Source organism: Amblyomma mixtum, chromosome 10 (genome assembly GCF_055824585.1).
Source record: "Amblyomma mixtum isolate Tamu chromosome 10, ASM5582458v1, whole genome shotgun sequence".
Classification (NCBI taxonomy): Eukaryota; Metazoa; Arthropoda; class Arachnida; order Ixodida; family Ixodidae; genus Amblyomma; species Amblyomma mixtum.
The window spans coordinates 96,978,684-96,990,551 of record NC_143021.1 but is presented as its reverse complement, the minus strand read 5'-3'; the positions used below and the strand labels follow the sequence as shown (position 1 = coordinate 96,990,551).

General features: G+C 42.6%; 1 long non-coding RNA gene across 1 annotated transcript; it reads left to right on the top strand.

Annotated features, from left to right (window-relative positions):
• The first annotated feature begins 255 nt into the window (after positions 1–255).
• Positions 256–11,385, top strand: LOC149326488 (uncharacterized). The gene is made up of 3 exons (XR_016286192.1): positions 256–593; positions 1,269–1,359; positions 11,216–11,385. It is a non-coding gene; the product is annotated as an uncharacterized LOC149326488 (long non-coding RNA).
• The last annotated feature ends 483 nt before the right edge of the window (positions 11,386–11,868 follow it).

Genomic DNA, 11,868 nt, shown 5'->3' with positions numbered 1-11,868 from the left:
ATTTTAGCTTACGTACGCACTGTAAAAAGCCCAATAAACTGAATTCAAAACTGAAACTGAAACTGCATTTCCGCCGCTAGGTGGCCATCGGTACCTTCGGGCCTTTGTTGATTTATTCCCGCCCTTCTTTCCTTCCTCCATGTTCCCGCCTGTTGTGTGTCACGTGGTGTGGCCGCGGCCTCGTGGTGTGCGGGCTTCAGTGGTTGACGTGAACTGCGTTTTCGACCGCATTTTCCGAGGTATCGCATTGAACTGAAGTGTTTTTTGTGCATATATAACTGGAGTAGTGCGTAGGTTCGTTCACTGCTGTCCATGTACTCGTATCTCACGTATCGGAACAGAAGCAGCCTTTGGAGGCTCTGCCGAATGCGTTTCTTTGTTGTAGATTGGCAGAAAGGCCGACGCTCGCTCACGTTTTAAAGGTTTGATATCAGGAAGCAAGGGCGAAGTTATAATGTGAGCGTGTTTATGCACCACAATGCATTTGTAATGTAGAAACGTTCTCCTGAAGTCGGCGTTAATGAAAAACACGAGCGTTGCGGTGGTTTGGAGACGTACTTCAGCTCGGCACGGCTACGCACCTGCCTCGAATGGTAAGCAATCCTATGTCTTCATGCATGCTGGTTTGCATTATTCAAAGCATATTTTACGGAAGAGCGGCCTCAAGGCTTGCCGCTTCTATTACCAAAGTGCCGAGATCTGCAGACAGGCAGCTCTTTCCGTGTATCCAGGAAGAGAAGCAGCACTGAACAGAGTTCGCCGAGAATCATTCTACTCAGAGCTGTTTTTGTTTTGACGAAACGAATGTTGCAGAGTACTGCCTCATGGTACTTAAGAGCTCTAGTATGTGTGTTCTGTCAAATTTAAAGCCGTTTAACGCTATTTTGTCAAATTCGTTGTTCTACGGTTTATCTGCACATGGTAATTTTTCCGCCCGTGCATAAGGTCTATTCTGTATCTCTGCGTAAAATGCGTTGCGTCAGCGGGACGTCTGAGATAAGCTTTCTATTTTGTGTGCTGCAGGCGCTGCCCGCTGGTCGTTTTTGCATCAGGCCAGGTTTTTGGATAAATTTGTTGACGCTGCTATCTATTTTGGTTTTTAATTGTTTTTACAACGTCATCCAGATAAAAGAATCCTGTGCTGTGCCAGCTAGGTATATTTAGCTTGCTTTTTCAAGTTTTTAAAAGCTTCATTGTTTGGCCATAGTGACCTAATTTCTGAATTTTGGCGGTCTGTAATCGTGATGGTATTAAATGGATGTCTGCAGGGGGAAACATCTACATCCACATGGGAGTCCACAGCCACAGCTTGCACCTTGTTGCCACTGGGCAATATTCATGAGCAGTATGGAAGCAAAGGTGCGTTTTAGTTCTTGCTGCAAGCTTCTTTTACGTTGTATGCTTGGTTCTCTTTTGGGCCATTTTCCCTTCTTTCCTTCATCAAGCTGCTTCATGAAACAGGGTACATAACCTAACCATGCCCTCATTTATTTGTACATCCTTGCTAGTTCGTTGTCAGCATAGGGTTATTGCAAACCAGTTTGAGTGTTGTTGAACGTAGTTTTCTCTTCATCATCATCATCCTGATTACACCCACTGCAGGGCAAAGGACTGCCTTTGCCAGCTGCGGCCACCATATCCCTGCGAACTTGGTACTAGCATTTGGTGATAAAAAGTGTGCTACCGCATAGTGTCTTCACCTCATCCACCCACCTAACTTCCTGCCGCCCACTGCTACGTTTGCCTTCTCTTGGAATCCTCTCCGTTACACTTGAGGACCAACGGAGTGGATTCCAAGAGACGGCAAATGAAGTGCCAAATGTGTGGATTGGTTTGTTTTGTATGATGTGAATGGGATTAGGACAAAAACTAGAGCTTCTTGGTGCATCTTTATTTGTGTGTCATGAAGTTGGGAATTTCTAAACATTGTCGTTATCAGTTTTTGATAATGGAAAATGGGTTGTTACAAAAAGTGCTGCAAAATAAAATCCTGTGCTAAAACAAAACCCCTACTCACTGGGTGCTCACTTTAAGACCTGCTTTTGTAACTAAATATATGTGGGCATATGTAAGGGTCTCAGTATGACAAATATAATGCAGATACACTCATTTAAATAAGCCAGTCAGAAGCCCAATGCAGAAGCAGGTATGAATACTTAGACAATCAAGAGTGATAATTAAAAAACAAAAACTAGACCCTTACTGTAGCATCAGCATTCAAGTTAGTTAGCTGCAGCTAGAATCAACTAAAAGCCATTGATAACGGTGGCATAGAAAGCCTAGAGGGTTAGTTTGTGGGACATCTGGCACTAAGAGCACACTTACAGATGTAGGCAAGAGCAAGCTGAATGGCTTTTTGGATTTAATACATCTTCTATTTCCTGTACAGTCACTTATGCCAGTCCGGTCTATGTTAAAGCAGAATAGCTAACTGTGTGGCTCATAACCCCACTGTTCTTTTTTTTTTGAGGTAGCAGTAGCTGGCATCACAATTATTTCAACTGCGCAGAGCATGGGCAATAAATAGATGAAAAACGAGCACTACCGACATGTCGCACTGCATCAAAGATTGACTACATAAAGCAAAACAAACATTGGTGAATCAAAACAAAAGAATAAAAAATGTTGAAAAAATTACTATTCTGCCTTCTAAGCTGCTAAGGTAGCCTATAGTCTGGGACAGCTTTCTGTGGCTATGCAGTGGAAGGTACGAGCACGCACCGCCAGCTTAAACACCTATCTCTGTCCCTCGTGACGGTGTGATAAGAGGCACGCTTGTAAAAGCCTTGCCCTCATAGCTTCCACTGCATAGCCACAGAAAGCTGTCCCCAAGTATTGTTCTTTTCGTGTGAGCACAACAGAATGTTTGCTGACACACTTGTCTTGCTCCTGATGGATCAAACGCATCAACAACAATCTCGTCTCACACGTGTCTCACAACTTGAAAAGAATAGGAGCTAGGGCCGGTGTGCGAGTAGTATTCTCAGCTCCAAGCAAATTGCAACGTCTCTGCAAGAGTGTCAACTGTGAAGGGTTGGCACCTGCAGAATGCGAAAATAACCAAGAATTCTCTTATGTACAAGTGCCCCAAAAATGTGGTGCACAGAAGTGAGCTATCCCGCGGAACGGGCTGTATCAGTCAAACAGGAGATGCCTAAACGACTGTCTGAGCGAACACAAGAGCTCCTTAAAACCACCTCCCGAAAGCAATATGGTCATATATTGGCTGTTGTGTGAAAATTGTGCTTCTGCTTTCAGCCAACCATACTGTGCACTTACATAAGGACCAGCACACGCGGGAGATTGTTGTTGATGCGTTTGATCCGTCAGGAGCAAGACAAATGCATCAGCAAACCTACTGTTGTGCTCACATGCAAAGAACTAGGCTACCTCAGCAGTTTAGACGGCAGAGTAATGGTTTTTCTACATTTTTAAACACTTTTTTTGTTTTTATTCGCCAGCATTTTTGCCCTTTGCAGACAATCTTTAATGCAGTGCCACATGTTTTGCAAGCAGGCAAACTGTTGCAAAAAAAAATGTTGGTTGTGCCCTTTTTTCACTTGTTTATTTTGTGGCGATCTTTAGATCGTCAGTCAGCGCCGAGTCTGTCTAGTTCTTTCATCCCATTACTGTCATGCTGTGCCCTTCATGCTGACGAACATGTACCGACTAGTTCAAGAAAGTAACTTTTTACATTGTGAAGCCATTTTACCAATTGCATTCGCATGGTTTGAATGAATGACCGTTCAGATTGCTATTGCATCTTTTTGGAAACGAACAAGCTTAAATTTTGCAAGCTTACCAAACTCTTAGGATGCTTATGTTTGTTATTAGCAGCATTAAGTCTCTGCTGCTCACGTCTACAGAAGGCAGAATGCTCGACTCATTATGATATTGCGGGGACTATATTTGGTAGACTGGCAGGAACAATGCCACCATCTAAGTAGGGGAGTGCGAGTTCTCAGTGTCAGGGTTATACATCTGTACAATGTAAAGATTCAGATTGGTGTCCTCTTTGTAACTTGCAATTGTAATTTTTCTAGTGTTACAGAAGGCTCTTAAAGTCCAGCCAATATATTGACCTATATGGAAGCTGCTATATGCCTGGTGATAAGTAGGCTGTGTATTTTGTTGCTGTGCAATACTGAATAAGGTGATTCCACGCCACCTTATCCAGACTTTTGCACTCGACTGCACTTGATTTCTTAAAGAAACAAAAAAATCATGGCTTATTTTATTACCATGACAAAGACTTTTCCAGCATGTTCTTGGCGGAGAAAAAGAAGTTTCATGTCGTGGCTACCGTCCTATGTTTACAAGCAATAGCAAAGCTAAGTCTTGCAAAAAAACATGTTAAAAATAAACGCTTTACGCATGACTGAAACTTTTTCATGTAAATAAAGGATGTGCTTTCATATCCAATAAATTGGACTCATGTATAAAACATGAAAGAAGGTACAAAAATATTGGAAATTGATATTTTTTATCCAATTTATGTTCTCATAACAGTCATTTAAACCATTTTTCTGGGTTATCCAAAAGGCAAAGGATGGAATAAAAGTGTTTCACAGATGAAAAAAACGCGAGGAATGTCAGTCAGCTAAAAAAATTTCTGTTTTTGAGGCATATTCAGCCACCAGTTGCACAGTGGGGTTGGCCTCGTTTACTTTCTAATGGCTGTGACATTTATAAAATTTTAATTGGAGCAATTTTCGTTTTAGGCGAGAAAATAATTTCGCAATTTGAGTCTCTACCTTCAACCCCAGCATTGCTGGCTGCTTGCTCGACACTGCGGTGCATGCTAGAGCCGGCATCAAGAAGACACAAAGCTTTGCTGCACGGTGCTCCATGTGGATGCTCCTCATATTTTGGTTTTGAGAAGTCTGCTGGCATGTTCGCTCAAATTTTGTCAGTTTAAACTCGAGCATGACTTACGTCCCGCATGCACCATTGAGAGAAAGATAAAGGCTTGATGTGGTGAAAAATGCGTATTCCTTTTAATGGTAGCACTTTTGTAAACCGCCTAGTCAGTTCACCTTTATTTTCTTGAATCATTTGTTGGAGCACCCAGAGGGCTACGACACTCTTAATGGTTTTCTCCGCCCATGTAAACAGCTTATAGAGGATCAGTATTTGACCTTTCTATGGCCTCTGAATGCTTTCTGTTGCTGCAGGGGGCCTCACACTTCCACCAATGCCGTTAAAGTGCTTCCCGGCTGAGTACTGTTTGTGTCGAGGAACGAGAGCCGTCCTGCCATGTGGCCACTTCATTTTTACTTTTTGTAAATCTATCCTTTAGCAGGTTTCTTTATTGCTGAAGCTGGTGGCATCGAAGACCAGCACACCATTGTATTCGGGCAGCGGAGTGCTGGTTTTGTGTAATTTACAGCTGGTGGCAAAGTGTGCTGGAGTGAAAAGGAAGCACTGAGCAGTGTCGATGTTGAACGCAGGGACTCAACTTTTAAGATTGTTTTCTCGTTTAAAACAAAAAAAGAGCTCCAAATAAACTAAAAATAAATGCCATTAAATAGTACTGTTTAACTTTCTTTCATAATTTAATTAAGATCAGCTCATTATGTAGTAGACTACTGAATATGTCACAAAAAGCAAATTTTCTCGACTTTAGAATGCTTTCGCTGGCTTGCCTTACGTGTTTTGCTCTCTCAAACATTTTTATCGCCTTTGCCTTCTCGACAGCTTAGAAAATAGAATAACTACTGTGAGAACATGAAATTTGATAAAAGATTTCAAATTTTTATATTTTGTACTTATTACATGTTTTATTTAAAACAAAATAAGTTCAATTTACTGCATTGGATATGTAATACCTTTAATTTAAATAACAGAAACTTCATAGTCCTGCGTAAGATTGTTTCTTTTTACAAATTTTTTTGCAAGGTTACGTTTGGCTATCACTTTCAAACATGAGATGGCGGCCACGACGGGAAAAAATTACTCCGCCTAAAACAAGCTGGGAAAATGTTTGCCTAAGTAATGCAATAAGCCATGAATTTTTTTAAAGAAATCGAAGATTCAGTGCTAAGCCTGGAACAGTTGGCATGGAATGACCCAATTGCGTATAAATGCCAACTGTGCGCTGATTTGAAGAAGCCTTTATATTATTTTTGTAGCTCAATTAATATTGCAGTGTAGGTTGAATGCAATTTTTTCTGCTTGCATAATAGGAATGGTTCCATATCATGCCATTTATTTCGCATCTTGTATGCAAACTTGTATTGCGTTGCCAATATTTTATGCTGCTAGCGTTCACCCCATATGAATATTGCTGCTCCTGAGCAGCATACTCAACTGATCCACTGGAATGGTATCACTGTGTGTACCTTTAGTAAATTTCTGGGAAAAATGTATTCATTCACCTGGCTGCTTGGTAGTTTCATGTTTCATTTGTAATGACAGATGAAATGCAGATCTGTCCTAAGGATGAATGTGGCCATTTGTTAACACCATTTTACAGTACTGGTATTTGCAAGATGATCAATTCTATTTATCTACTTTGTACTTTTGTTCACTACGTAGTGCATGTATGCCTCCAAGGAAGGGAACGCGAACCAGAAAGGAAACAGCTTGGTACCCCTTGTGGTCTTTTTCCAGATGTAGACTTCATCTCTTAATGTGTGATAGTATATTAGTCTAGGCAAAGCAGCGTGCAGGGTAACAGGGCACTGACAGGAAGACACAGGTACTGCGCTGACTAACAATTGAGAAATTTATTGCTTTGCTCACTATAAATACAGGAAATATCATCCAAAATACAAAAGACGGAAAGTCGTATATCATCATTTGGTCACATCTGTCGGGATTATTTATCCAGATAGTCAATTTCTTTTTTCGTTGGTGTTAGTGATGATGTGCTTCCATAGGTTAAACAATTCTTATGTGTCATGCATGTCTCTTATATCTCGGCATGAGCTGTTAATTATATTTCCTAAGAATTTTACATCATCGAAAGTGTGGAGTGCACTCACAGTTTGGCACATGTCTTGCTAGTTTGCTACTATATCCTGTCTCAGTATTGCCGACTTGTTCTATTAGACAAATGTTGACACACTGACCTTATTTCCCAACGTACGACGCTCCGCATGAGAGAAGGATCTCGTAAGCTAAGCCACAGTCGCATGCTGTGAATTTGTTTCGGTGCTTCATCTTGTGTTGGGCTGTTTTTGAAGCACCTTTACTGGGCGTGTTGCATGCTAGGTTCAGCTACTTTCTGCAAAAAAGCAAATGAATCCATCGCAAAGAACTTCCGCAAGCTGCAAAAGAAGGTCAAGCGCCAAACAGTGAAGAACGAAACCTAGAAACTTGTGTCAAGCCAACAACTTGTCCAAATTAGTGCTGGCTATGAAGAAAAGTGATGGCCTATGCCTGAATACCTTCGCTATTGCAAAAACACGCAACAATAACTGACCTTTCGGAGTAATTGTCGCTGAAAAAGGATCAAGGCAGCAACCCTTAGGGCAGTAAGAATTGCTCTCCTTGTTCACATTGGGAGACCTCTTCCTGGTAAAGAAGCCAGAAGTGTCCCCATTCCTCTCGAACAGCTGTACAGAAGAATTGTCATCTCATTCTGATCAACGACTTACATTGCACGCTGCTAAATGCTGCCTTGTTTGAGACGATAAGAGAAGGCATTAATTCAATGGGAGCAGTACAATTCCAGAACCTGTGCAGAATTAATGCGGATAGATTCCTCGAGTTGCTAACCATCTACTTCCGTTCTACCTATGTAAAGTTTAATGATGTGTGCATACAGTGGCAGGGAGTATGCACCAGTTCCAGCGTTGCACTAATTCTCATTGTGCTGCTAGCCTGTCAAAATAGCCAACTATTAAAAAGCTGTGCATGGCACCAGTTTGATAACGACCTTCCGATTTGTGGACGACTTCTTAGTAATCCACAAGCTTCATTACCAAGGGTAACACAGTCATTGTTGACATCTTCAAGACCTTCTCCGAAGTTCTTGTTAACTTTGAGCTGACCAAAGAAATGCCACTGGAGGTACAGCTTCCCGATCTATGGCTGTACTTTGTAGAGACCCATATGTGCTGGCGTTACTTCCCAGGGTCGAAAGAAAGGCTGTTGCTACTGGCGCACTGAAAAATATCCTAAATAGCTCGTGTATTGACCGTCAGCAAGAATGCCTTGAGGCCCACCTGACATGGCTACCTGAAGCTGATTTCCCAGATGACCTCATCTGCAGCCTTGGCTTCAGTTTAAAGAAATTTGCCTATCTACCTCTAAAAGGCTTCAGAAAGAACGGAACGTAGCTGCCATAGCATATTATGGGGTTTAGCTCAGCAGCAGGCGCGACAGGTTGCACTCAGAAGGCACCCCAAACCAAGTCACCCCGAGCGCTAGCTGCAGCGTCTCTGTTGTCGTCAACTGCCCAGTGTCAAAACAACGTCCTCTTCGCCTTGCGACTTGCACTGTAGCACTACCCCCTCCGCCTCGCGGAAGGAAGCACAGCCCCTGGGCGCCCTAAGGTGGTGTGAATGGTAGGGCTTAGGACAGGTGACGTGCACGAGCTTTGTGGAGGGGGCCGGGAGAAGAGTGCGGGAGTGCAGGGACGGGATTTCATAGGTCACATTGCTCAGTTGCCTGAAGAGAAGACGCGGTAAGGAACCACGCAACGAAGCAGCAGCTTCTCACCCAGGCCCACATGGTGTGCGGGAGCCAGAGGAGTACGTGGAAGCCAGTAGGGTAGTGGGCAACACGGTGATTAAGGTCATAGGTGCATGGTATCAGCCACGCACTAAAGAAAGTGGTCAGGCAGGCTGATGTGAACTTAGTATGCAACACGCCCAGCTAGGGTGCTTCAAAGACAGCCTGGTATAAAAGAAGGCTGTCAAATCCGCAGCATGCGACAGTGACTTAGGCACCTTGTTTAGTAAGTTCACACCAGCTCGCCTGGCTACTTTCTCTTGCGCGTGGCTGATACCATGCACATATGCCGTCACAGCTAACTTCCATTCTTCTTTCTGAAGCCTCGTTGGGGTGGATCAGCAAATTTCTTTCATTATCTTCAAGCGAAGGCTGCAGACGAGGTCATCCGGGAAACTAGCTTCAGGTAACTATGTTAGTTGGGCCTCAACGCTTTCCTGCCGACAGTCAATACACAATCTGTTTGAGACATTTTTTAGTGTGCCAGTAGCAACAGTCTTTTTTTCGACTGTGGAACATAACACCAGCACATATGGGCCTCTCTGATGTGCAGCCATAGATCGAGAAGCTGTACCTCCAGCAAGGACTTCGGAGAAGGTCTTGAATATGTGAACAATGCCGTTGTGTTGCCCTTGGTTATGAAGCTTGTGGATTACTTGGAAGTCGTCCAAGAATTCGAAGGTCATTATCAAATTGGTGTCATGCAAAGCTTTTTAATAGTTGGCTATCTTGACAGGCTAGCAGGACAATGAGAATTAGTGCAACACAGGAACTGGTGCATACTCCTTGCCACTGTGTGTGCAGGTCATTAAACTAAAATAATAGATGGTTAGAAGCTCGAGGAATCTATCAGCATTAATTCTGCATTGGTTCTGGAATCGTGCTGCTCCCATTGAATCAATGCCTTCTCTTACCGTCTCAAACAAGGTGGTATGTGGCAGCGTGTAATGTTAGTCCGTGATGACAATGAGAAGACACTCCTTCTAGACGGCTGTTCAAGAGGAATGCGGACACTTCTGGCTTCTTTACCAGGAAAAGGTCATCCACGGTGAGCAAGGAGAGCAATTCTTGCAGATACTGCCCTAAGGGTTGCTGCCATGAGCCTTGTTCAGAGACAATTACTCTGAAAGGCCAGTTATCATTGCGTTGTTGCCATAAAGAAGGCATTCAGGCATAGGCCCTAACTCTTTTTCACAACCAGCCCTAGTTTGGTCAAGTTGTTGGCTTGACGTTCGTTTGCAGCTTGTGGAAGTTCTTTGCAGTGGCTTCATTTGCTTTTTCACAGAAAGTAGCTGAACGTAGTATGCAATGCTCCTAGCAAAGGTGCTTCAAAAACAGCCCAGCATAAGACGAAGCACAGAGACAAATTCATGGCATGCGACAGTGGCTTAGATTACAAGATCCCTCCGTCACGCGGAGCGTCCTGTGTTGGGAAATAAGGCCAGCATGTTAACATTTATCTAATGCAACATGTCGGAATACTGAGAAAGGATATGGTAGCAAGCTACCAAGACACGTATCGGACTTTGAGTGTATATCACTCTTTCGACAATGTAAAATTCTGAGGAAATGTAAGAGACGTGCATAGTACATAAGAATTGTTCAACCTGTTTAAGCACATCATCACTAACTCTAACGAAAAAGAAATCAACTACCTGGATAAATAATCACGACAGATTTGACAAAATGACGATTCCATGACTTTCCTTCTTTGTATTTTGGATGATGCTTCCTGTATTCATTGCAAGCTAAACAATGAATTCCGAAGTTGTTATCGCTGCACCTGTCTTGTCTGTGTCCTGTTATCCTCCGTGGTTTTGCAAAGATTCATGCACCAACTGGCCGAGCTCCTTTTCTTGTAGTAGTTTAGTGGCCTTGTGCAAATTTTTCTTGATGGATTTTTGAGTTTACTGGCTGCGGACATGAGAGATATGTTAACTTAGCACTGTTGCCTGCCTTTCAAGATGTCACTTGCTTGCTTGCTGTAATAATGAATGCATGCTTTGTGTTAGTTGCAGCCGACCACTCTCATAGAAGGGGTCGTATTGCTGACTTTGATCAGATACTGTGCTTTCTGTTAGAGTGAATGTTGCACATTACTTGTCGTTCGGTTTATTGTAAAGCATTTTGAAGTGCTCTATTTTCGCCTTTGTTGTCATGGTGTTTTGTGCCTTTTATAATCAGTTGACCCGCCAGGCAGGCCAGTGGTTTGCACTAGCTTGTAGCAGTTCGTGCAGAATTAATGGCATGGCCTGACCACCTTCATTCCATTTCATAACATCTAGCTTTTTAGCTAAAACATTGTTTATATAATGCCGTTTAGAGCTATTTTTTCTAAACCACAGTGGCCTCTTTGGAATGGTTCAAAAAATGACAGCTGGCGCCTGCTTGCCACTTGGACAGATTTTCTTCTTTCTGTTAGCGTTAGCATGCATTATAAAGCACATTGTTAATGAGCAATATGTTGGCATTTATAAGGACCATTGAGCAGTGTAAACTGATATGAAATATTTTACTGTTTTTGTCTGAAATGCAGACTCACACCATGTATGCTGTTCACCGAAGACAATCCTGAGGTGGCTGAGAACCTGTTCGTCGAGGGAGGATGACTACTCAGCAGGCTTACCACTGCGGCTCACTCCACAACTGCCATAATGTCAGGAATATGGGTGTTCAGCATAAGCTGCCTTAAGTTTGCTTTTTTGCTTTTTCTGGGAGTTAGCGTCACAGTCCAAGCCTTCTTCAGGCTGGTATAGAAGGCTGCACAGGCATGAATTTTTCATTCTGTTTGCTCTGAAAAATTAGGAGGTAGAGTAAGTGCAATGGAACCTTATTCTTGCAGCACCATAAACCCAATAACAGCAGGTATGGTGCTGTTGTACCTTAAATTTTTAAGTTCTTTGGATGGCAGTGAGGAATTCATTGGAGAAGCTTCTTGTGCATTGTTTTATGGATGTGTTTTGTTCTAATAAAAACATTCAACATTTCTGCAGTTTTGTGAGTTTTGTCAATAAACGTTTTTCTTAGGTGCATACAGCCTGTTTACTGCTATGAAGAGCTCCAGTAATACAGGTATATTGCAATACGTAGGCATTATAATGGTAAATTTAAAGAACGCTTAAGAAAAGTAATAAAAGTGGGAACAAATTATGAACCCATTGCATGCTTTTTCCTGAAGGGTGTAGGGGT